This window comes from Miscanthus floridulus, chromosome 5 (assembly GCF_019320115.1).
Source record: "Miscanthus floridulus cultivar M001 chromosome 5, ASM1932011v1, whole genome shotgun sequence".
NCBI classification, from domain to species: Eukaryota; Viridiplantae; Streptophyta; class Magnoliopsida; order Poales; family Poaceae; genus Miscanthus; species Miscanthus floridulus.
In genome coordinates this window covers 39,384,815-39,412,263 of record NC_089584.1, presented here as the reverse complement: position 1 = coordinate 39,412,263, position 27,449 = coordinate 39,384,815, and the positions used below count along the sequence as shown (strand labels likewise).

At 50.8% G+C, this 27,449-nt stretch overlaps 1 non-coding gene across 1 annotated transcript; it reads right to left on the bottom strand.

Annotated features, from left to right (window-relative positions):
- Positions 1-26,655: 26,655 nt before the first annotated feature.
- Positions 26,656-26,762, bottom strand: LOC136455677 (small nucleolar RNA R71). The gene has a single exon (XR_010759159.1). It is a non-coding gene; the product is annotated as a small nucleolar RNA R71 (small nucleolar RNA).
- Positions 26,763-27,449: the final 687 nt, after the last annotated feature.

The following is a 27,449-nucleotide window of genomic DNA, read 5'->3' as shown; positions in this document are numbered from 1 at the left end:
ACTAATATCACAAGTTCGAGACAAATTTTTCGCAGACCACTGAATCAAATACAGAACAGCACAAGTTACTGTATGATACTAAATAAATTTTGGTAACAAGATCCACGACCAACAACCAGAGCGATGGATGGACACGAACGAACGAAGCGACAAATCCAGGCTCAATCGGTAGTAGTAGCTTCACAGCTGAGATTCAATCTCCAGAAGACACTTGTACGTAGAATTTTACATCCTCCAGCGCGGTTGCTGCATCCAGAAACATTGAGCAGCAGGGCAAGCGATTATTACGCTGGCAGCTCAGTAGTTCATTTCCATTACTCCGCTTGTTGATCAAGTGCTCAATCGACTTCGACTGTTGCCGAGAAGAGATGAAAGAACCTGCAGACGGGATGTTGATCAGCTCTCACCTTGTCCGATACCCAACTGGAACCATGCTAGTCCTTGGTGATGGCGTAGATCGCGTAGATGATCCCCGGAAGATAGGCGAGGAAGGTGAGCAAGAGGCAGAGCCAGAACTCGACCTGACATGCATCGATCGAATTCTTTTAGCAAGCAAGCCAACTCGAACTCAACCGCCAGCCAACCAATCAGATCGCTGGCACGTACTAACTGATTTTGTTGAGGTGCAGGATCCTAGCTAGATGGAGAATCAATTAGAAGCAGTACCTTGCAGCCGAACTTGAGGAAGACGCCGAGTGGGGGGAGGATGATGGCGATGAGGATGTCGACGCAGTTCGCCGTGCCCTCCCTCATCTTGCTCGCTCGATCTCTGGAGCCCACGAGGCTGGATGTGTCTCCTGTTTCTTTCCGCTGGTTGATTGATGCGTCCACAGTACTGTAGTACTAAGGGCACGTTTAGTTGCCAAAATTTTTTGCGTAGTACCTGTCACATCGAATCTTGCGGCACATGCATGGAGTACTAAATGTAGATGAAAAAAAAAACTAATTGCACAGTTAGGTGAGAAACTGCGAGACGAAACTTTTGAACCTAATTAGTCTATAATTAGACACTAATTACCAAATACAAACGAAAGTGCTACAGTAACTAAAACCCAAAATTTTTTTGATCTAAACGGAGCCTAAATAGCTATGAGCCTGTGACCAATAGAGCAGCCGTGACCGGAGCCCCAAAGGGTGGTTGGGATTTATTATTATACCTGTGCAGAAACAGCTCAGACAAGGACTCTTAGTGGAAAACGTAACGACGGATGATGCAATGCGACACGACCGTTAAGTATTAATCTTTTCTTTTCTTTTGCTGTCAAAAAATATTCATCGTTCTTCCTCTTATATTTTTTCTGAAATTAATAAAGTTCAAACACATGCATATCAAACTCATTGTCATTTGACACTTTGTCCATATCTGGAGGAATAATTAGCCAAAAACAACTATCCATGTGGGTGGAAAACTCAAATTTGGGTACTCAAGTTTCACTAAAATAACTTGCCAAATTGGTTAGGCTTTGTTCGTGATAAGAATAGATTATTAAAAAATGGGGGTGTTCGGCTGGTATGGTTGGGGAGGAATTTAGATGGTTTGGAGGAATTTGTGAGAGAAAAATACTGTTTCGGATGAAAAAAGAAGCAGATCAAACCGGGTTTAAGAGCACGGAGGACGAATATGTTAATAAATAAAAATCATAAGTGTCAGAATTAGTGTTAGAGTGCATTTAATGCTAAAAAAAGTTATTGTATGTTGTACGTCTGGTTTATTTTCTCTTGAATTAGTGATTTTTGCTGAAAAGATTTTTACTACACACGCCTATATAGATAGGATCAACGACAAGGAGGAACGGTGGTGGCCAGGGCTTAAGACCAAAGGCTGAAAGTGTGCATCACATGCTCGTTCGGTAGTTTTCTGTCGCTGTTTTTTTTTGGGGACAGGGCCAGGACGTCCGGACGGAACCCCGTGCACTGCGCCGGCGCCTGCTTCCATAGGCGGGGCCCGCCCGTGCCCCTCTCCACGCTTCCCGTGCCCTCCACGCCGCTGCCCTCCATGCACAGCGCCCAGCAACTACGACGGGTACTTTGCAATATACACAACATCCCAATCTAATTTTAAAACATCTAAATAAAACAATTACAACATACCTACGAACAACTAAAATATTCAAAACATGCATCTAAAACACATAAAAAAACACTTGAAAAATAAATTGTAAATATATGCAACATCCAGATAAAACACATGCAACATACGTGTCAGTGTTTTGTCGACTGACTAGTAATTTGTATCATTGTCGCGCTGCTCCATGAATACAATGGTAACATCCAAAAGACACAATGAATTATAGTGGGTGTGGAGCTCGGTGGAGAAGTGCCCTGTCGGGTACTACGAGAAGGGGTCCCCTAAGCAACAATCGACAAAATCGCTTAGATCCTGTCAAAGTCAAAGCCGAGGGACAACTATTGGCCAAACCCCAGCCGTGTCCGAAGCCACCTACTTTCCGTCTCGCTCGAGGCCTTAGGCGAAGGGCCTCGACCGAGGAACTAGTTTTCCGTCTCGCTCGAGGCCTCGCGCGAAGGGCCTCGGCCGAGGAACCAGTTTTCCATCTCGCTCGAGGCCTCGCGCGAAGGGCCTCGGACGAAACGCCGATTCTCCGACTCGCTCAAGGCCGGCACGGCAAAACAAACCCATCGCCTCCGCCTCGACCAGCTTCTCGGACAAGACGTCACGTTCGACCGGCACGTTCGACCGCTCCCGCGATATCAGCCGAACGACGGTTCAACACAGCGGCATGGCCGACTGGACACCGGTCACATCGACGCCACGCCGTTCGGGACTGGACAGGGGTTACCGACCACTGTGCTCGGTACTGTGCCCACGACCGGCGCCTATACTGCGCTGTGCGACCTAACCCCTGCTCCAGAAACAATGCGGCGTGCAGAGTCAAGTCCAGGTTGCTATAGCCTCGGAATCAGTGTACAGAACCAACTACTCCCGCCACGCCTTAGCAGTCTACTCCAAGGTCTCGGCAACCTCGGGATTCGTGCCTACCGAGCCCCCTACGACGGCTCGGCCTCAGCACCAACTGGGCCTCGGCTCTTCACGCAGTCAACGCACAGCAACCAGCACGTCGCTCGCCAGGCTCTGCGTCCAGCCATCACTGGAGCTCCCACGTCGCACAAAGTTCGGATGTGACCGGCGCATAGCTCCAGCGCTTCAAGGGCAGGACCACTCCATCACCCATACCGCCACAGTACTAGGCTACAGGGCACGGACATGCAACCTCTGTTCGCACGACCGCATAGCTAACACATGTATCACCCCTGTCCCCCCTTCAACTATAAAAGGGAGGGATTTGGGCCGTTTTCAGGGGGCGGACGAACTCACGAGGTAGACTAACACACACTCAACTTTCTGTAACACGCACACTTCCCCACCGCCTGAGATCAACATCTCAAGCGATCCATGCCGCTCCACACAGAGACCTAGGACTAGCTCCCTCTCTCGCCTTGCTTGTAATCCCCTACTACGAGCATTTCAGTGCAAGTAATACAAGATCGATCTCTCAGACTGGACGTAGGGTGCCCATTGCCCGAACCAGTATAAACCTTGTGTCTCTTTGCATCTCCATCCGGGATTAGGAGCACGCAACACGTTTTTACTAGTTGGTTAAGGGCCCGCCGGTCTAAAACACCGACAGTTGGCGCGCCAGGTAGGGGGCGCTGTGTGTCAGCTTCATCTCCCTAACAAGTTCCGGATGGCAGATCCCGTACGACCACTGCGTCTCAGCACGGTGATTTGGTTCGGAAGCCTAGAGTTCATGTCTCTAGGATGTGAGTACAATATGGTGCTTCTCACACCCCGAGCCCCACCGACCGACAACGACGTCACGCATCAGCAGCCCAGGCGTAGACGGCGCCCGGGCGGCCGCTCTCGTCGCGCTCGCCAAGCACAACGCGAGCGGGGCCACCCTAACACTGCACAAACTTAGGGCGACATGCCTCGCTCCGTCGGTATCTCATACCCAGCTGTTGGCATAGGATCCCTGGTTGGGGACCTATCTAGCCTGAGCTTGGACATAGGAAGGACGTCGGTAGCTTGCGGTGATGCACCATTGTCAAGCTCTGTCCCACCACCTCCTGAGGAGTCGACTTCGGCGGAGCAAAACCTGGTGATGGCACCATCCCCGTACCCCTTCGGGTTGAGGAATGCCGCCGCCTCCTATGCGTCCGCCTACGCTTCTGCTCACGCAGAGCCCTCGGGACGCTACCAACGCTTCGCCCTTGACTTCGGCATCATGACTTCGACTCACTCCCACGCTGACTCCTTGGAGGAGGACGAGGCGTGGGCCGAAGCGGACTTCTCCGGACTTCGCGACCCTGAAGCCATGTGCTGCTTCCTGGCCGCGAGTGACTACTGCTTCGGCTACTCCGACTCTGACGACGAAGGCACTTACAATCCCACTTGTGAGTGCTTCCACGTTAGACTCGGGATGCCGAGCGCGGGCGATGAGGATGAGGGGACAGGCAACCGTGCCTCGCTTCGCCAGGGGGCAGGCGATGCCACACCTTCATGCATTGTCCCACCGGTGACACGGAACGAGAACCCTGCCCCCAGACAACTTCGACGCCCGGACATGGAGCAGCTCCGTGAGCTTCAAGACAAGGTCGAGCAAGATCGACTCCTTCTGTAGCAGCTCTGAGACACTCTCGAGCAGGAGCAGCAGGGTCGCGGTGATGGCGGAGGAGCCCGGCGGAGGGCCCATGATGTCCACCACCGCATCAACAATGACGAAGGGGGTGAGCAACCCCAATCTTCAATCGCGCCAGCCAGAACGTCGTGGCCGTGGCAATGCTGGTCCAAATGATGCTTGAGCCCTCTACAATGGAGGGAAAACGGGTCTGTGGCGAGCTCCGGGATCTCCTCAAGACCGCCGCGGTGCAGCAGGCCGAGAGTTCCACCTCTAGACGGCGTGAGGGCGCTTCAGAACTTCCCACGGCACTGCCTCGGCAAGACAAGGGGGCCTTAGTTCGTCATGAGCCCGCTTAGGTATCAACGGCCAATAGGGTCCCCTCGGTCCGCGACCGCCTCGACAACCGACGCGAGGGGCAAGGCGACCACAAAGTGGTCGGCCGACGACGGCGCCACGATAGTGAAGGGCTCGCTCGGGGCTACCATCCACACCGGGGCGGCCGCTACGATAGTGAGGAGGACCGCAGTCCTTCTCCCGAGCCGCCTGGCCCTCGAGTTTTTAGTAGAGCTATCCGCGTTGCTTATTTCCTGGCCCGGTTTTGGCAACCGGCCAACCTCACGAAGTACAGCGGCGAGACCAACCCTGAACTTTGGCTGGTTGATTACCGCCTGGCGTGTCAGCTAGGTGGCGTGGATGATGACCTGCTCATCATCCGCAATCTCCTGTTGTTCCTGTTAGACTCGGCACGAGCCTGGCTTGAACATCTCCCTCCCTCGTAGATCCACGACTGGCGTGACTTGGTTAGGGTCTTCGTCAGGAATTTTCAGGGCACATACGTGCACCCCGGGAACTCCTAGGACCTCAAGAGTTGTCATCAGGCGCCGGATGAGTCTCTCCGAGACTTCATCCGGCGCTTCTCCAAGAAGTGCACCAAGCTGCCAAGCGTCGGTGACTCGGAAATTGTCCAAGCCTTCCTCTCTGGTACCACCTGCCGAGACCTGGTCTGAGAGTTGGGCTAGAACATGCCAACCTCGGCGGCTACACTGCTCGACATCGCCACCAACTTCGCCTTGGGTGAAGAGGCCGTTGGGGCCATCTTCCCTGATGACGTCGCCAAGGGGAAGCGGAGGGATGAGACCCCCGGGGCCTCGACTCCCCACCTCCCCAAGAAAAAGAAGAAGGGTCACTAGGGAAAGCAGGAAGTCCTCGAGGCCGGCCTAGTCGTGGCCACAGAGCGCAAAAACCCCCGAGGCCCCAAAGGCCCCGGGCTCTTCGACGACATGCTCAAGAAACCCTGCCCTTACCATCAGGGCCCGGTGAAGTATGCCCTCAAAGAATGCACCATGCTACGACGTTACTATGCTAAGCTCGGGCTCCCTGACGATGATGCCAAGAGGAGGGATGCCGGCGACAAGGACGACGATAAGGATGACGGATTCCCTGAGGTGCACAATGCCTTCATGATCTTCGGCGGGCCTTCGGCGTGCCTCTTGGCATGACAGCGGAAGAGGGAGCACCGGGAGGTCTTCTCGGTGAAGGTGGCCGCTCCCTGGTACCTCAACTGGTCTTGGGAGGCAATCACCTTTGACCAGGATGACCATCCCGATTACGTCCTGAACCCCGGGCAGTACCCGCTTGTCATCGACCCCATCATCGGCAATACCCGGCTCACTAAGGTATTGATGGACGGAGGCAGTGGCCTCAATATCCTATACGCCAACACCCTAGAGCTTCTAGAGCTCGACCAGTCGCAGCTCCGGGGTGGTGCTGTGCCTTTCCACGGCATTGTGCTAGGGAAACATACGCGGCCCCTCAGACGCATCGACTTGCCCGTCTGCTTCGGTACTCCCTCCATCTACCGTAAGGAGGTCCTCACCTTCGAGGCGGTTGGGTTCAAGGGAACCTACCACGCCGTGTTGGGGTGGCCATGCTATGCCAAGTTCATGGCGGTCCCCAACTACACGTACCTCAAGCTCAAGATGCCAGGCCCCAACGGCGTCATCACTGTCGAGTCCACGTACGAGCATGCATACGACTGTGACGTCGAATGCATCGAGTACGCCGAGGCTATCATAGAGGCCGAGACCCTCATCGTAAACCTCGACCAACTCGGTAGCGAGGTGCCCGACTCCAAGCATCACGCCGGGACTTTCGAGCCCACGGAGGCCATCAAACTCGTCCCAGTCAACCCCATCTGCCTTGACAATCGGTCACTGAGGATCAGTGCCACCCTCGACATCAAATAGGAAGCCGTGCTTGTCGACTTTCTCCATGCGAACATCGACATGTTCGCATGGAGTCCCTCAGACATGCTAGGCATACCGAGGGAGGTCGCCGAGCACGCCTTAGACATCCGGGCCGGCTCCAGGCCGGTGAAGTAGCGCCTATGCTGATTCGACGAGGAAAAGCGTAGAGCCATCGGCGAAGAGGTGCAGAAGCTTATGGCAGCCAGATTCATCAAGGAAGTGTCCCATCCGGAATGGTTAGCTAACCCTGTGTTAGTAAAAAAGAAAAATGGGAAGTGGAGGATGTGTGTAGACTATACCGGTTTGAATAAAGCCTGTCCGAAAGTCCCTTTCCCATTACCTCGGATCGACCGAATCGTTGACTCCACTGTGGGGTGCAAAACCCTGTCTTTCCTTGATGCGTATTCTGGTTACCATCAAATCAAGATGAAAGAGTCCGACCAGCTCGCGACTTCTTTTATCACACCGTTTGGCATGTACTGCTATGTGACTATGCCATTCGGCCTTAGAAACGTAGGGGCCACATACCAGCGGTGCATGACCCAAGTGTTTGGCGAGCACATCGGGTGAATCGTTGAGGCCTATGTGGACGACATCGAGGTCAAGTCCAGGAAGGCCGGGGATATCGTCGATGACCTGGAGATAGCCTTCAAATGCCTCAGAGAGAAAGGCATCAAGCTCAACCTCGAGAAGTGTGTGTTTGGGGTTCCCCGAGGCATGCTCTTGGGATTCATAGTCTCGGAACATGGCATCGAGTCCAACCTGGAGAAAGTCTCGGCCGTGACCAACATGGGACCGATCTGAGACCTCAAGGGAGTACAGAAGGTTATGGGATGCCTTGTGGCTCTAAGCCGCTTCATCTCGTGCCTTGGCGAAAAAGGCTTGCCTCTGTACCACCTCTTGAGGAAATCGGAACGCTTTTCATGGACCCCCGAGGCCGAAGAAGCCCTCGCCAAACTCAAGGCATTGCTCACTAGTCCTCCCGTCCTGGTATCGCTAGCCAAGGGTGAGGCTCTCTTACTTTACGTCGCCGCAACGACCCAAGTGGTCAGCGCGGCTGTAGTAGTCGAGAGGCAGGAAGAGGGGCATGCTCTACCTATGTAACGACCTGTTTACTTCATCAGTGAAGTGCTCTCCGAAACCAAGACACGCTATCCCCACATCCAGAAACTAATCTACATCGTAGTCCTAGCCCGACGCAAGCCGCGTCACTACTTCGAATCCCACCCGGTAATCGTGGTGTTGTCTTTCCCCCTGGGGGAGATAATCCATAACTAGGAGGCCTCGGGTAGGATAGCCAAGTGGGCCATCGAGCTCATGGGGGAGGCTCTGTCCTTTGCACCTCGGAAAGCGATCAAATCTCCAATCTTGGCTGATTTCGTGGCAGAGTGGACCGACACCCAACTACCGCCTGCCCCAGTCCAGGTGGAATGCTGGACCATGTACTTCGATGGGTCCCTGATGAAGACCGGGGCAGGCATGGGTCTGCTCTTCATCTCGCCCCTCGGAGTACACATGCGCTACATTATTCGGCTCCACTTCGCCGCCTCCAACAACGCAGCCGAATACGAAGCCCTCGTCAACGGCTTGCAGATCGCCGTAGAACTTAGAGTACGGCGCCTCGACGTGTGAGGAGACTCGCAGCTTGTCGTCAATTAGGTGATGAAGGAGTCAAACTACCATGACCCCAAGATGGAGGCGTACTGCAAGCTGGTACATCGCCTCAAAGACAAGTTTGACGGTCTCGAACTTAACCATATCGCGCGCAAAATCAACGAGGCCATGGATGAACTAGCAAAGATGGCATCGGTGTGGGCCCCAATCCCTCCGAACGTCTTCGCCAAAGATCTCCACAAACCTTCCATCGACTATGCCTTGGAGGTAGAAGGGGGCCCAACGGTCGAGCCCCCCACAGGGCTCGCCCCCCCTCTATCGCCGAAACTCCTTTGGCCGAGCTCGAGGTCATGGAAGTCAACACGGGGTCTCCCGAAACCAACCAGGGCACGGACTGGCGAGTCCCGTTCCTTGATTGCCTCGCCCGAGGAGAGCTTCCCGCTAATAGGACTGAAGCCTGACAGCTTGCTTGGCAAGCCAAGACTTACGTCCTCAGCGACAGCGAATTATACAGGCGGAGCCCATCTGGCGTCCTCCAACGATGCATCACTACCGAGGTAGGTCGAGATCTACTTTGGGACTTGCACGCGGGAGCCTATGGGCACCATGCGACACCTCGGACGCTCGTCGGAAACGCCTTCCGCCAAGGGTTCTACTGGCCAACAGCGGTGGCTGACGCCACCAAGCTCGTACACTCCTACGAGGGGTGTCAGTACTATGCACGACAGACACACCTCCTAGCCCAAGCCCTCCAAACCATCCCTATCACATGGCCATTCGCCGTGTGGGGGCTCGACATGGTTGGGCCTCTGCAGAAGGCCCCTGGGGGCTACACCCATCTGCTGGTAGCAATTGATAAGTTCTCCAAGTGGATCGAGGCTCGTCCGATCAATCGAATCAAGTCCAAGCAGGCGGTGCTGTTCTTCACTGACATCATCCACAGGTTCGGGGTTCTGAACACCATCATCACCGATAATGGGACACAATTCATCGGCCAAAAATTCTTGACGTTCTGCGATGACCACCACATCCGTGTGGCTTGGTCGGCCGTAAGACACCCTAGGACAAACAGCCAAGTAGAACATGCCAACGGCATGATCCTACAAGGTCTCAAGCCAAGAATATACAACCGGTTGAAGAAGTTTGGCAAGAAATGGCTTGCCGAACTCCCGTCAGTCATCTGGAGCCTGAGGAGTACCCCGAGCCAAGCCACAGGGTTTACACCATTCTTCCTAGTCTACGAGGCCGAGGCCATCCTCCCCACTGATTTGGAGTACGGTTGCCCGAGGCTTTGGGCCTACAATGAGCAGAGCAACCGCACTACCTATGAGGACGCCCTCGACCAACTGGAGGAAGCCCGAGACGTTGCGCTGCTACATTCAGCCAAATACCAGCAAGCTCTACGACGCTATCAAGCCCAGCGCATTCGAGGCTGAGACCTAAAGGTGGGCGACCTAGTGCTGAGACTGAGGCAGAGCAACAAGGGCCGCCACAAGCTGACCCTGCCATGGGAAGGGCCGTACATCGTTGCCCAAGTGCTGAAGCCCGGGACATACAAGCTAGCCAACGAGAAGGGCAAAATCCTCACCAACGCTTGGAACATAGAACAGCTACATCGCTTTTACCCTTAAATTCCCAAGCATTGTGTACATTGTTTCCTGAAATACAATTAAGAAACGTTCTTTAATTGTTCTAATTTTTTTGAGAAACCCGCCGAGCCCATTGCGGGCCTCGACATTACGATAACACCATAAGGGAGACTCAGCTCTGCCTCTGCAGAACCGAGCCTCCCTCGGGGGCTAGAAGGGGGGGACTCCCCCCTAAGTCCCATGCACCATTTTTAGTCGTTTTTCAAAAAAAATTCCTATGCCAAACTCTCTATTACGCTCTGACAAGTCAATTGTAAAAGACCTAAGGACCGAAAGTCTGTCTTAGGGCCAGAGGGCCGGTTGAGTCACGAGACGGCTTACACCTCCGGGCTACGGCACTCCCTCACCACCCTTTCGCCCTAGGGATAGCTTAGGCTCTGAGGAAGTCCTTTGCAAGTGATATGCTCAGAAACAGGACAGAGGGCAGAGGCTCGAAAATACAAGGAAAAACGATTAAAAAAGCGTAGACGCATGATTACTTTAAAAAGGCCTCGATGGCCATCAGTGTTATGATAGGGTAACATAATCCCTAATCTAATTACATGGCCTCTTCGGCCCAGGTCAAGCCTCAGGGTCTCCAACATCGGCGAACGGCGTAGGAGGGACCACCTCCTCTTCGAATAGCTAGGCCAACGCCGTGCTAGGGTCCTCCGCCGCCTCCATCAGCTTTGCCACCTCCTCGTCTGCCTCCCCGTCATCATCAGGCAGGACGTAGCCATCGCTGATAGCCTTGAGGTCGACGCCGATGTAGTGCGAGGCGATGACAGCCAGGGCGCGCTTAACGCCCATGTGCAGCGCCCCTCGAAGTCGCTCATGCACTTGGCCGCTCAATGCAATTAGGCGGCTCCTGAGGGAGCTTCTTGACTAGACCCCCTCAACCTCTAGGGCCTCACAGGTGGTACGGGCAGCACTCTTCAGCGCATCGTGCTCCCCGATCTCGGCCTCAAGCACCGCCTACACTGCGATGGGGGCCTCGGCTTCCCGGGTGACCTCCTTCTCTAGCTCTACGCCAAAAGCAACGGAATGGGGTTGAGTGCAAAGGAAAACAAGCCAAATAGGGGCGGAAGCCTATGGGACTCACCCTCGGCCTTCTCCTCCTAGCATCAGGCCTCGACCCGGGAGGCCTCGACTTTCTCCTTCTAGCGCTGGGCCTCAACCCGAGAAGCCTCAGCCTTCTCCTTTAGGCGCTGGACCTCGACCCGGGAAGCCTCGGCCGCCCTGGAAGCCTCTCCCTCCAGCTCTGCATCACACCAAGGAGTTAGGGGCCAAACACAAGAAAAATAAATAAAACAAGGGGAATAAGACTCACCCTCGGCCTTTCCCCTCCAGACCACAGCCTCGGTCTGGGAAGCCTCAACCGCCTTGAGGGCCTCATCCAAGGCACCTTTCGTCAGCTGGTGCGCACCCTGCTCCATCCCCAGCTGTCCAGCAAGGGCCTTAACAGAGGCCATGGCTTCTCCAGCCCGGGACCTGAAGGCATCCCGATCCCCGGCCACGCGGGTCAGCTCCTCCTCCAACTCCTTGACCCATGCCGCCAAGGGGGCGACCTGCTCCTAGGCCGCCGCCGCCGTAGCCTCCATATCAGTACCGCGTAGGCGGAGGTCCTCCACCTCCATGCTCCGCGCTGATAGAAGCTTGTTGGCACGAGCAAGCAGGTTCTTCTGCCATTGGAGCTGGTCCCAGACGTCCCTCTCCTACCGGAGAAAGACTGACTTCCCAAGAGACCGGGTCTCGAGCTCCTGGGCAAGCAGAACAGGGGTCATTCACTACAAGAAAACTCAAAAAAAGATGACACCAAATGAGAAAAGAAGGCGCGGACCTAGGCGACCTCGGGCAGATCGTCGGCCACCACAGACAGCGCCGTCCACAGTGACCGCTCCGCCAGCTGGCGGTATTGCTCGAAGGTGTCCTAGTGCCCGCCCTCGGCTGCGTCCTCGAGGGCGAACAGAGGCTCCCCCTCAGGGTCACCCCGGCTCTGCCACAAGACACGCGGGTGATCCCACCTGCGCGGCTCGGGTCATACCCGCACGGTGCTGGCCACCTCAGCGTCGACCACCTCCTACGCCCAGGAAGGATCATTGGAGGAGATCGGATGGACCTTCGCCTCCCGGGCGCTCTCTCGCAACAGCGGTAGGCCTTGGACCAGGGGCGCCACCGAGGCCTCAGCCGCCTTCATCTCCACTTCCTGGGCCAACGGCTTCGCCATGATCACGTTGGCCTCGGTGGCCCCAGGGGCTCTGGCCTCCGCCATTGTGGCCTCGGTGGTCTAGGGGCTCCGGCCCCTGCCGCTGTGGCCTCGGCAGTCCTGGGCACCCCGGCCTTCGTCGCCTCGGCCTCGGAGGCCCGGGGGGCCTCGACCTCGGTGGCCTCGGCAACTGAGGGCGCCTCAGCCCCATCCAACTCACGAGCCTCGGCCTCACAGGGCGGAGGCGCTCCCTCGGCAGTCTGTGTCGGGGTCGCCTCGGCAACCCCTTCTTGGGCAACCGGCTCCTTTGGGTCATCCCTCGCCGATGCCACGCCACGTTGTATGGCGGCTTGCGCCTCCACCACCCAGTGGGTGGTGGAGCTGGGGCTCACCTTGAGCACCTTAAGTGGCGCCAAGGTGGGCACCTCCGCAGGACGCTTCCGGCTGAAGAAGAGATACTTATGGGGTCAGCATGAGACCAAAGAACGAATGGAAAATGCTGCAACTCTACTGAAAATACGCTTACCTCGAGCAGGGCTGCAACCGCTTCGGCACGGCGACCCTCCTCTGCGAAGGTGGTGGCAGCGGCAGAGGCACGACCTCTGTATCCGTCGGCGCTGGTCGATCCTCGATGGACCCCGGCGCCCCCTCGGTCCTCTGCAGGGGCAGTTGCGTCGCCCCCGCCGCCACCTGCTCCACTGCTGCCGTCGAGCCCACTGGGCTGATGGCGCGCTTTCCTAATGCCCGCGCCTTGGGCGTGTCGGCCTCGGCCTCGGGGCGGGCGATCGCTGGCCCCGAGGTATCTCCTCCTCCTCCTCCTCCTAGGAGTGCCGGGCTACTTGCCAACGCCCCGGGCACCATCTCCCCGATGTTAAGGAGATGGTCCAAGGGACCCCGCCCCACCTTGCCCTCATCATCTCCATCCGAAGTGTCCGTCGATAGTGATGGCGATGGGGACGCCTCCAACAGGAGACTGTCCTGCCTTTGCTGCCGGCGGCGCTTCTCCAGTCCCTCACACGTGAGGATTTTCCTCGTACGGTTAGCCTCCTTGGCGTCCTTCCGCCTCTTCTAAGCCTCGGCGTGCGCCCAGTTCACCGCCCACCGTGCTGCATCCTCATGAACGGGTGGCGGGGAGGCTCGCACATGCCTCATGCCCTGTTGGAACGGCGAACGCAAATAAAGGACTGGAAAATGGTAAGGAACGAGGAGGCCTTGGGGGCCATAGCAGCGTGTGACTTACCAAAGAAAAGTACCCCCACGACGGGCGCATCGCGAGAGGGGCTAGACCACCGCCCCTCAGCTTTGCATCCACCGTCTCCCTCACCCGACAAAGAATCTCCTTGTCAAAGAGGGTGAAGGCGAACATCCGGATGCCCTCGATCAGCTCATCTAGCCTCATCTCGAACAGGCGCTGCCGCCGAGCCATCAGCGGCAGCACCCTCCAGCGGTGGAAGGCCACCACAACCACAGCCACCGTGAGGCCACGACCGTGTAGCCTCTCTAGTCTCTCTAGGAGCGGCTGCAGCTTGGGCTGATCCTCCTTTGGGATGCCATACCTCCACTTCTCCGGACAGCTCTCCACGATCCGCCCAGTGTAGGGGAAGCCCGCCGTCGTCGTTGCGGAGGTAAAATTAGCTGGTGTACCAGTGGTGATTGGTCGAGGCGAGCTAGGCTGGGATGTAAAGGTGCTGCTGATACTGGCGCACTTGGAGAGTGCAGCCGCCGGCCCTCACCACCCTCTTCACGCCCGTCGTGCCTATCGGCTTGGTGGTGTGCCCCGCCCGGAAGAGGTGGAGCCACAACTCCCAATGGGGAGCAATCCCCAGGTACCCCTCACAGATGGCGATGAAGATGGCCGCCTGCGCGATGGAGTTGGGGTTGAAGTTATGGAGCTCCACGCCGTAGTAGTGTGGGAGCGCCTGCATGAATTGATCCGCCAGCAAGCCAAGGCCATGCTCGTGAAAGGACATGAAGCTCACGATGTAGCCGTCGCATGGCCTCAGCTCCGGCTCGCCCGACAGAGCGATCCACTCCGGCCTATTAGGGTCGGTAACTGGGCGAAGAAGTCCACTGTCGACGAGCTACTGAAGCGTCTCCACGGTGATGTCAGACTGATCCCAAGAGTCCGCCTCAATGATAATGGCGCCGGCCATGGGTGCGATGGAGAATGCGACTACGACGGTGAACCTCCCTCGCTCTCTGTACCTTGCCTCTCTCTCCTTCTGCCCGACGCTCTCTGTTCTAACAATGGCTCAAGGGCGGCAAGGGCAAATGCAGGCAAGGTAAGGAGGGGAGGGACGAGGCTCATTGCGTATTATTTAGGAAAGAGGTGAAATGGGCGGGCGACGAAATCGGGAAAGTTTCTCCTAGATCCGGCATAGTTAATCCAGATCCAATTTTACCACCCACGTACCCACCTTTCCCTCATTAATCGCGTGAACAGTTATGTTCCCTCCGCTGACACGATGTCGCGTCCGACCACGGCAGTGGTAGGCGTCATTCCGCCTCCCTAAGAAAATCACCTCAAAAGGCACGCCTGCTGTTGTCGAACCGATGGGGGGAGGGAATATCCCCCACCTGATTCCTTTTAGACGAAGGAACTGGGTGCCGAGCCCACTACGGTCCAGGGGTTCGAAGGCTGGGCCCCCAAGGGTTTCGACAGCCACCCTAGGGCAACAGAGTCAGGGATGACTATGGGTGAGTCTGTATGGGACCGAGACCCAAGCAAGCGAAATGCTTGGGATGCCCTAAGTCATGTTCGAGACCGGCAGTGAGGTCTACAAATGGGATCCCATCGTAGGGAGGCATCGAGCCACCGGGGCCCAGCGAACGGCCCTAGCATCCACTAGAGAAACCCTCTGGTACTCTTGGAGTGCGTCTTTGGACCACTAGCCAACCCCTAGCGAATAGGGCTTGGGCCTCCACTCGGACTTACCTAATAACAGCTCACCGGAAGTGCCACCGCTTGCGCCCATCGAGGGTAGCCTGGCATATTCTACCCCTCCTTCTAAACGAAAAGGAAGTGCGAGAGTCATACAAAAAGCCAGGGGAACCCCTGATGGCCCTCTCGCTCTGTGCAGAGGCTAAGGGGCTCTTCCTGCAACTTTGACGAGACCCCGCGACCCAAGCTCGCACCTGAGGGTGGCTCGGCAAACAAACCCTCATGCGCGAGGGGCGCCCAAAAAGCCAGGGGAACTCCTGATCACCCTCTCGCTCCGTATAGAGGCTCAAGGGCTCTTCCTGCAACTTTGCCGAGACCCAGCGACCCAGGCTCGCACTCGAGGGGGCTCAGCAAACAACCCCTCCGTCCGAATGAAAAGGACACGCGAGGGTCGCACAAAAAGCCAGGGGAACTCCTGACCGCCCTCTCGCTCCACGCGGAGGCTTGGGGGCTCCTCCTGCACCTAAGACGAAGACAAGCAACCCAAGCTCGTACTCGAAGACTTGGAAAAACACGATAAAAGGGCATCAAGCCCGTTACAGTCCAGGGGTTCGAAGGCTGGGCCCTCAAGGGTTTCGACAGCCGCCCTAGGGCAGCAGAGTTAGGGACGACTAGGGGTGAGCCCGCGCATGGCCGAGACCCAAGCAAGCGAAATGCTTGGGACACCCTAAGTCATGTCTAAGACCGGCAGGGAGGTCTCTGAATGGGATCCCACCGTAGGGAGGTGCCCACTAGAGAAACCCTCTGGTACTTTTGGAGTGCGTCTCTGGACCGCTAGCTAACCCCTAGCGAACGGGGCTCATGCCTCCACTCGGACTTACCCGATAACAGCTCACCAGGGGTGTCACTGCTCGCACCCACCGAGGGTAGCATGGAACCCTCCACCCCTCCTTCCGAACGAAAAGGATGAGTGAGGGCCGCACAAAAAGCCAGGGGAACCTCTGACGGCCCTCTCGCTCCGCGCAGAGGCTAGGGGGCTCTTCCTGCAACCTTACCGAAGCTCAGCGACCCAAAATCGCACTCATGGGCCCGACAAACGCAATAAAACCCCTCTGACAACGCATCAAACGCCCCTGGAGGAATAAATCCACTCCTCTAGGGCCTCAGGGGCTACACCCGGCGGGTGCGCTCGCGCGCACCCACTAAGGCCTCGAGTACGAAACACCATCCTGCTAGGAGCTGTTGCGAGCTGAGTCTCGACAAAACCTCAAAGAGAGCTCTTACACTCTTCCTGAGGCTCGGGGTCTACTGTCGGGTACCACGAGAAGGGTCCCCTAAGCAACAATAGAAAAAATCGCCTAGATCCTATCAAAGTCAAAGCCAAGGGACAACTATTGGCCAAACCTCGGCCGTGTCTGAAGCCACCTACTTTCCGTCTCGCTCGAGGCCTCGCGCGAAGGGCCTCGGCCGAGGAACCAGTTTTCCGTCTCGCTTGAGGCCTCACGCAAAGGGCCTCGGCCGAGGAACTAGTTTTCCATCTCGCTCGAGGCCTCGCACGAAGGGCCTCAGCCGAGGAACTAGTTTTCCATCTCGCTCGAGGCCTCGCGCAAAGGGCCTCGGCCGAGGAACCAGTTTTCCGTCTTGCTCAAGGCCTCGCGCGAAGGGCCTCGGCCGAGGAACCAATTCTCCGTCTCACCCGAGGCCCCACGCGTACAACCTCAGACAAGACGTTGATTCTCCGCCTTGCTTAAGGCTGGCACGGCAAAACAAACCCGTCGCCTCTGCCTCGACCAGCTTCTCAGACAAGATGTCACGTTCGACTAGCGCGTTCGACCGCTCCCGCGATATCAGCCGAACGACGGTGCGACACAGTGGCATGGTCGACTGGACACCGGTCACATCGACGCCACGCCGTCCAGGACTGGACAAGGGTTACCGACCACTGTGCTCGATACTGTGCCCATGACCGGTGCCTATACTGCGCTGTGTGACCTAACCCCTGCTCCAGAAATAATGCGGCGTGCGGAGTCAAGTCCAGGTTGCTATAGCCTCGGAATCAGTGTATAGAACCAACTGCTCCCGCCACGCCTCGGCAGTCTACTCCAAGGTCTCAGCAACCTCAGGATTCGCGCCTACCGAGCCTCCTACGATGGCTCAGCCTCGGCACCAACTGGGCCTTGGCTCTTCACGCAGTCAATGCACAGCAACCAGCATGTCGCTCGCCAGGCTCAGCATCCAGCCATCACTGGAGCTCCCACATCGCACAAAGTCCAGATGTGATCAGCGCATAGCTCCAGCGCTTCAAGGGCAGGACCACTCCATCAACCATACCGCCATAGTACTAGGCTACCGGGCATGGACATGCACCCTCTGTTCATACGACCGCATAGCTAACACATGTATCACCCCTGTCCCCCCTTCAACTATAAAAAGGAGGGATTTGGGCCGTTTTCAGGGGGCGGATGAACTCACGAGGTAGACGAACACACACTCAACTTTCTATAACATGCACACTTCCCCACCGCCTGAGATCAACATCTTAAGCGATCCATGCCGCTCCACGCAGAGACCTGGGACTAGCTCCCTCTCTCGCCCTACTTGTAATCCCTTACTACGAGCATTTTGGTGCAAGGAATACAAGATCGATCTCTCAGGCTGGACGTAGGGTGCCCATTGCCCGAACCAGTATAAACCTTGTGTCTCTTTACATCTCCATCCAGGATTAGGAGCACGCAGCACGTTTTTACTAGTTGGTTGAGGGTCTGCCGGTCCAAAACACCGACATGCCCCATTCATTTCCAAGCTCTCAAAGCTTCTCTTAGTTTTCTAGCTTAGCATTAGCTATAAAGTAGTAGTCTAGTATTAGAGTAAAGCAAGAGTGGAGTTGCTCTCGGAGTCCGGAAGAGTCTTCTAGGTCTGGTATGGCTCCTTTGTATCAGCATTTACTTTATTTAGTACTTATATTCAGTACTTTATTATAGTATTATTGCTTTGTTTTACTTTAAGTACTTAGTCATTAGTGTTCATCATTAGTGAGCTTAGGTGCTTGTTGTTTGACATTAGTAGCATAGGTTATCTTATAATTAGTAGCTATTCGTTAGTATCGGTTCCACCGTCTGGTTAGGGTACTTTGATCTCATTTTATCGGAGCTCGGATCGAAGTAGTAAGCCTGTAGATTAAGTATGGTGCTTAGACTATAGATTACCTATGGATATGGCTAGGCCTCCGAATAGATTGTGATAGGTGGCAAGTGGTGACAGTCTTGTCCATCCTCTGTATTCCACCATGATAAGTTTAGTTGTTAAATCATAGGCTTCATGGCGGACCTTGTCTATTTAACTCTCCTAGTTGGTAGGCGAGCTGTGCCCCGAAGTACTATCGTATTTCTCCTAGTCATTTGTTTACCTTAGTTACATGAAAGATAAAACGCTCGCTCTTCCACCTAACTATCTCTAGGTTAGCTTGTTAGTAGTAGTTAGTTTAGGTAGTTCACATTCACCCTTCACTATCGTTCACCTACCTAGGATTAACTCAGTCTTTACCTTAGCAATTCTTAGTCAAATATAAATTCTAGCCTTCCGCCTTCCTGTGGAAAAAGAATATAAATTCGACACTCGGTACTCACCGAGCAAAGTGCTACGCGATAGTTCTATGCGCTTGCAGAATTCTCTAATAGTTGATAAGAAATATCAACAGTAAGTCCCTCTACTCTCCTATTTATCCTAAGCCTTGTTGCTACTTCTAGTTATGCTAGACTTAGTTAATTTCACACACGTTTCCTTAAGTTCGATATTCTAGAATACTTTTCGGTGAAGTGCTACATCGGTATCCGTGCGCTTGAAGATTTTTATTTGTGTACGTTTAAATATACCAACAAGCATTTCTGGCACCATTGCCGAAGAAATGGTTGCTGAGTTAACTTCGAACCTAGCTTAACCTTGTATCTTTTTTCTTTTTATTCTTTTATTCTTTTCTTTTCATTATGGAAACCACTCCTATCCATCAATACGCTGCGCCTACGAGCGCACGCCTAGAGCCACCAAAATCCTCAAAGCCTATCTTAACACATAGTTATGAGCTGCGCCCGTGTTTAATTAACATGGTCCGGGAACAATCCTTTTCGAGCGAAGATGATGAAAACCCATACTTCCACCTACGTGAATTTGAGCGGACCTGTGCATGCTTACACATTGTAGGCATTCAGATGAAACCTTACGATCGAAGCTTTTTCCATTCTCTTTAATGGGAATAGCTAAACATTGATATAATCAAACCATAGGGAGTATGTAAGGAGATTGGGAAGCTTGATGCTCTAGTTTTTGCTTATATTTCTTTTCCATCTCTAGAGTAGTCAGCCTTCGTTCAAAGGTTCTATCTTTTTTTAAAAAAGAAAAAGAATCTCTTGGCATATCATGGGAACGATTTAATGATCTTATTAACACTGGCCCCAACCTTGCTATTCAAGACCCCATTCTTCTTCAACACTTTTATATGGGTCTTAATAAGAAAACCTCAAAGTTTCTTGACATAGCTTCAGGAGGTTCGTTCTTGCATGTCTCTGCCAATTTGGAGAGAAGTATTCTTGATAAAATCTTAGAGAACACCCCATTACCTAAAGAAGTGGAAGAGAAGCTACTAGAAGAGGAATCCTAGATAGCTAAACCAAAATCTTTATCAAACCCATTACAAATTTCAACTGTCTCAAATCCTGAACCACTAGACAAGGATGGAACTCCAATTTCAGATTTTACGCTTGAATTCAAGGATGAACTTTTTGCCAAATACAGAAACACCTCGAATTATCATACTATGAGGAAAACCTAGAAGCCTCAAAAGTCATCATTTCATGAAGAAGTTTTCGATCCTTCTGAAGAAGTTTTTCTTAAAAAGACTACGAAAGAGATAGTGTCTATTATAAGCAATGAATGGTTAGAAGAATCAAAGCTTTCTTCTGATGTGATTCATTTAGACTCACCTTCTACTTCTATTCATTGCCAGAGTAACAAAGCTCCTTTCGATGCTCTTTATAATCCAGTTTGTGGGTGTTAATATCATGTCTACATCTTTTGCTCATGATTTATTAAAAGACATGCCATTAACCCCAACAATAAAGTTGTTGAAAAGTCTTTTAGGACACATTATCCCAAGTTTAGGAATACTTTATGTCCTCTCTATCTAGGTAAAAGGAACCATGGTTCATCTGAGCTTCTATATCTTTCATATCATGGAGATCGACTTGTTGATAGGACAACCACTCAAAAGACTTATCCAAGATGGACAAATAGGGAATTTAAAAATAAGCCACGGGAAGAACTTTAAACTATCTTTACCCATCACTCACTCTCTAAGTACTGAGACTGAGCCTAGTCCCAAGCAAGACCCAATGGAAGAGGTTAAGATTGCATCTCTTGATGATTTTATTGAACCCAACCTTGAAGATGATGCCCAGTTCTTCATCGAAGAGGAAGACTAAAATCTCATAGAGCCTGAACCCCTTGATGAATTGAAGGAGCCACCTAAGCCTCCCATTGAGCTTAAACCCCTGCCTTCTGGTCTTAGATATGTTTTTCTCAATAATGATCAGGATTCTCCTATGATCATAAGTGATAAACTTTCTCAGAAAGAAACTTTCGCTTATTAACTATCTTAGAAAAGCATCACTCTGCTTTTGGCTACTCACTCCAAGACCTCAAGGGAATTAGCCCTGCTCTTTGTACACATTGCATCCCTATAGATCCAGATTCTATACCTTTTAGGGAGTCACAGCATAGGCTTAACAATGCTATAAGAGAGGTTGTTAAGAAAGAAGTTCTAAAATTGCTACATGCTGGGATCATCTATCACGTTCCAAATAGCGAGTGGGTTTGCCCTATGCAAGTTGTGCCTAAAATGGAGGCATGACTATTGAAAAGAATGAATTAATTCCACAAAGAACCATCATAGGATGGTGGATGTGTATTGATTACCGAAAACTTAACAAGGCAATAAAGAAATATCATTTTCCATTGCCCTTCATTGATGAAATGTTGGGGCAATTGGCAAATCACTCTTTCTTCTATTTCCTAGGTGGATATTCAAGTTATCACCAAATACTAATCCATCCCGATGACTTTACATGTCCATATGGAACTTATGCTTACCGTAGAATGTCTTTTAGACTATGTAATGCTCCAGCTTCTTACCAAAGATGCATGATGTCTATATTTTCTGATATGATTGAAGAAATTATGAAAGTTTTTATGGATGATTTTTATGTTTATGGAAAAACTTTTGATAATTGTCTTGAAAATTTAGACAATGTATTACAAAGATGTGAGGAAAAGCAATTGTCCTTAATTGAGAAAAATATCATTTCATGGTTAGAGAAGGCATAGTGCATAGACACTTGGTGTCCAAACGTGGGGTTGTGGTAGATAGAGCTAAAATTAAAGTAATTAAACAGTTACCTACTCCTGTAAATATCAGAGGGATCCATAGTTTTCTTAGTCATGCGAGGTTTTACCGCTGCTTTATAAAAGATTTTTCACATATTGCTAGACCACTTACAAACCTTTTGTCCAAGGATGTTTCCTTTGAATTTGATGATGCATGCTTAAAATCTTTAGAAATTCTTAAGAAAGCACTCATCTCTACACCAATCATTCAACCCCCTGATTGGTCTCTACCTTTTGAAATTATGTGTGATGCAAGTGATTATGTTGTGGGGGTAGTTTTGGGTCAAACAAAAGATAAGAAGCATCATGCAATCGCTTATGCTAGTAAAACTCTGATAGGACCTCAACTTAATTATGAAACAGCTGAAAAAAATTCATGGCTGTTGATTTTGCTATTGATAAATTTAGATCTTACTTAGTAGGAGCTAAGGTGATTGTTTACACTGATCATGCTGCTTTCAAATACCTGCTCACTAAGAAAGATGCTAAACCTTGACTTATAAGATGGATTTTGTTACAAGAATTCGACTTAGAAATAAAAGATAAAAAGGGAGTAGAAAATTCTATTGCCGATTATTTCTCTAGAATGCGATTTGAGAATCCATAGGAATTACCCATTAATGATTCTCTGCTGGACGACATGCTCTTCAAGGTCACAAGATGACAAAAAGAAGCTCATTTACAAAAGTCATCTCCACATATGGGATGAACCATACCTCTACAGAGTCTGCTCTGATGTTCTACTCAGGAGGTGTGTACTAGCAGAAGAAGGCATCAAGATCATAGAAAAATGCCACTCATCACCATATGGAGAGCATTATGGTGCGTTCCACACTCATGCAAAGATCTAGCAAAGTGGATTTTTCTGGCCAACCATGTATGAAGATACGATGAACTTCACCCAGAGGTGTGGTTCGTGTCAGAGGCATAGGAACATCAATTCAAGAGATGCCATGCCATTCACTAACAACCTCCAAATTGAACTTTTTGATATCTAGGGTATCGACTACATGGGATCATTTCCAAAGTCAAAGAATTGTGAGTACATCTTGGTGGCAGTTGACTATGTTTCCAAGTGGGTTGAAGCCATGCCATGTCAAGCTACTGATGCTAAGAGCTCCAAGAGGATGTTTGAAGAAACAATATTTCCACGCTTCGGTGTTCCAAGAATGGTGATTAGTGATGGAGGCACTCATTTCATTGACAAGAACTTTCACAAATACTTGTCAAAGCATGGGATCCGTCACAACATCACAACTCCATATCACCCTCAAACAAGTGGCCAAACAGAAACATCAAACAAACAAATCAAGAACATTCTGCAGAAGATGGTCAATGAGATGGGAACAACATGGAAGGCTAGACTACCCGATGCGTTATGGGCTTATAGAACAACCTATAAAACACCCCTTGGGATGTCACCATATCAACTTGTCTACGAGAAGACATGTCATCTATCCATTGAGCTAGAATTCAAGGCTCACTGGGCTATCAAACAATGGAACATGGACTTGGAAGCTGTAGGAACAAAGAGGAAGATGCAACTCTTTGAGCTTGACGAATGGCGTGAGAAAGCATATCACAACACCAAGATATACAAGGAGAGAATAAAGAGATGGCATGACAAAAGAATCAAGAAGGAGTTCTCCCTAGGAGATAAGGTATTACTTTTTAGTTCCAGGGTGAAGTTATTGGAGCATAGAAAACTTCAAAGTAAATGGAAGGACCATTCAAAGTCATAAGCACTTCATCGCATGGAGTGATAACACTTCAAAACAATGAAGGTACGTTATTCAAGGTAAATGGTCATTGTCTCAAGATCTTTCTAGAACCTAAAAAACCTACTGAGGACTTAAATGAAATAGTTTTCATTATTGTACCATAGATATTTATCTCTGCCCTCCTTTTTGCTTTTCGTAACGCAAAAATAGATTTTTTCGGATTAGATAAGCATTAGGAGGCATAACAAAAAAAGATGACCACGAGGGGACACAAGGAGAGGCCGACCAGCCGGCCTACTAGTGAGGTCGCCTGGCCCACCTGTCTATCTTCTCATCCCCATTCAACTCTCTCGCGAATCTTCGATCATTATCCCATAGAATTCTCTAGATTCCTGAGTCATTCAATCATCCCTCGCTATGAGAGCCATTATGGATAGATCTTGATCCTTGCTTCCCATCTCTCCCCTATATAAAGAAGCCCTTGCTAGCCTCCTAAGCCATCCCAACAAGCCTTTCATCTCTAGCAGCATAGAAGCTCTCCTCCTCCCAAGTTCCAATGACTGGAAAGCAGATCGTCCCCTATAGAGTTGACCTCAACGAGAAGCCCAAAGAAGCCTTAGCACTAAGCATCATCCCACCAAGAGAGATAGCTATAGCTCCCCCTAAAATCACTCCTACTAGGCCCAAGCTATCCATCGTCCGGTGATCACTTCATCGCCGCCTTGTCTACTTCTGAAAGACAAGCCACGCCAGTGGGAGCCCCTGTTCGGTCAGCTAGATGCACCGAAGCCAACCAAGGTGCCCAAGGAGATCAACCTTCTTCCACCCAAGCCGAACGAGACACTGACAGGGGTGCGGATCAACAAATTTAGAGATGTAACTTGTGCCAAGTACAAGACAATCATGAACCGTGTGACCATTGATGGAGTCTAGGCTCCTCTAGAGCAAGTCAAGGTTGTGCCGCCCAAGCCTCAAGCTGAAAAGAAGAGGGCACCACCACCCCCTCAGGAGAATGAAGAGAAGCACCAATGGATCACCATTGGAGTTCTGCATAACAAGATGCCAGACCTTACTCAAGTCATCCATGCTTTGTAGCATAGGATTGACCAAGAGCACATCTGTCACAAGGATTTAGAATACAAACTTACTATCTTGCGCTGTTACATTGTCAATAAGGACAAGTATCAGAAGTGAGAGTTAGGATGTTGATTGATAAGGCACGCTTAGTGTTTACGGTCACTAACACCCATTTTGACCATCAACATTCCACCCAAAAGCATGACAAATTAAGATAAATCATCATCACATGTGTAGAATTTTGTTTATAATTTACCTAGTTCCACTTGTGCATGTAGAATTATTTGTATGTAGGAAATTTAAGCAAAAATAAGCAAAAAGGTGACAAATATGGACACATGGAAGCAAGTGGATGTGGCAGGAAGCCTTGGGCCCACTTGGCATCATCGCCTAGCCCCACTAGGGTGCCGCTTGGCCCCCCAAGTGGCCATGCCATGTCACCGATCCATGTGAGCTACTCTAGAGCCAATGACAAGCGTCCATTCAAGTTGGCTTGATCAATGGACAAGATTTGATGACGGTGGATCCATGTGCCCATTGTCATAGACATGGGAGGCTTCCACTGCCTTATAAACCGACTTACCTACTGAATTTTGACATGTGCTGGCTTCACAACTAACTTCGAGGAGCAACCACGGTGCTATGATGCAGAGGCGGTGCATCCAAGGGTCAGCTAGTGCCATCCTTGCGCCACCCGGTGCTCTAGGTGCTCCAACGACCTCCTAGCTGCCTACAAATACCCCCATGCCTTTCTACACTATAAATAGAGGGTGTGGAGCTCGGTGGAGAAGTTCCCCATTCATTTCCAAGCTCTCCAAACTTCTCTTAGCTTTCTAGCTTAGCATTAGCTATAGAGTAGCAGTCTAGTAGTGGAGTAGAGCAAGAGCGGAGCTTCTCTCAGAGTCTAAAAGAGTCTTCTAGGTCTAGTATAGCTCTTTTGTGATTCTTTCATTTAGCATTTACTTTATTTAGTATTTATTTCAATACTTTATTCTAGTATTATTGCTTTGCTTTACTTAAGTACCTAGTCATTATTGTTCATTATTAGTGAGCTTAGGTGCTTATTGTTTGGCATTAGTAGCATTGGTTATCTCTTAATTAGTAGCTATTCATTAGTATTAGTTCCACCGTCTGGTTAGGGTGCTTTGATCTCATTTCATCGGAGCTCGGATCGAAGTAGTAAATTTATAGATTAAGCGTGGTGCTTAGACTATAGATTACCTATGGATATGGCTAGGCCTTCGGATAGATTATGGTAGGTGGCAAGTGGTGACAGCCTTGTCCATCCTCTATATTCCACCATGATAGGTCTAGTTATTAAATCGTAGGGCTCATGGCAGACCTTGTATATTTAACTCTCCTAGTTGGTAGGCGGGCTGTGCCCCAAAGTACTAGCACATTTCTCCTAGTCATTAGCTTACCCTTAGTTATTGAATGATAAATCGCTCGCTCTCCCACCTAGCTATCTCTAGTGTAGCTTGTTTAGTAGTTTAGTTTAGGTAGTTCGCATTCAACTTCCACTATCGTTCACCTACCTAGGATACACTTAGGCTTCCCTTAGCAATCTACCAGTAAATATAAATTCTAGCCTTCCGCCTTCCTATGGGAAAAATATAAATTTAACACTCGGTACTCATCGAGCGAAGTGCTACGTGATAGTTCTGTGTGCTTGCGGAATTCCTCCAATAGTTGTCAAGAAGTATCAACAAGCATTTCTGGCGCCGTTGCCGGAGAAGGCAACTGGCCTCGAATTTATATTACTAGCTTTGCTAACTAGTCTTTTAGTTATCCTAAGTAGTTTATCCTCTTTTCCCCATAGCCTATCACTACCCTACACGATCATGGGTGACAAGTCCATTCATGATTTTTTTGCACCCTCGGCTGCTAATGTAGGCACCGGACCTAATGTTATCAATGGGGATGCTAACTTTGAGCTTAAGCTAGCATTAATTATGATGGTTCAGGCTAGTCCGTTTTGTGGGAAAGCCCACGAGGATGCAAATGGTCACCTCCAACACTTTTTGGAGATTTGTAGCACATTCACCATTAAGGGAGTGAACCAAGAGGCTATAAGTCTTCACCTTTTCCCCTTCTCTTTGTTAGGAAAGGCTAAGCAATGGTTTTACTCTAACCACAACACTGTAGACACATGGGACAAGTGTTCTAATGCCTTCCTAGTCAAGTTTTTCCCTATGGGGAAGACTAACACTCTTCGTAATAAGATTTCTAGTTTTTAACAACTAGCAGATGAATCGATTCCCAAAGCTTCGGAATGAATGCAAGAGTACATCTCTATATTCCCACACCATGGCATGGAAGACTAGCTTTTGATCCAAAAGTTCTACCATAGATTTGTTCCATTAGATAGGAGACATTTTGACACTGCTGCTAGTAGAGCATTCTTTTCGCTAAGTGTTGTTGATGCAAAGGCACTGATCAAGAAGATGGTTTCCAACCAAGGATGGAGCGATGATCGACTCCAACCCCATAAACAAGGCATGCATTCAGTTAAAGAAATTGACATGCTTGCAGCTAAGATGAATCTGCTCGCAAAACGAGTAGAACATTATGAGAAGGTGAGTGCCCAAGAGACACTTAAAGCCATGGAATCCCACATGACTTGTGAAGTCTGTCGAGATGTTGGACATTCGGGCAATTCCTATCCCGAGACCCAGGAAGACCTCAACTTCATAAACACCGACAATGGGTTTCGTCCACCATAACATCAAGGATGGAATCAACGCTCCAACAACCAGGGAGGTAACAATTATTACTTTTCTCAATGTATGAATAATCAAGGTAATAATAGTTATGCTTTCCCTAAAGATCTTGTTTATAGCAATGGTAGAATGACTGATAGCATTAATAAAAAGTTGCAAGCTCATGACAAGATGTTGGAAAATATAAATGCTAAATTGGATGAGTTTTCTTCTGCTTTAAAGAATCAAATTAGTTTCAATAAAATGATAGAAACCCAATCAGCTCAAATTGCTGCTGCTAT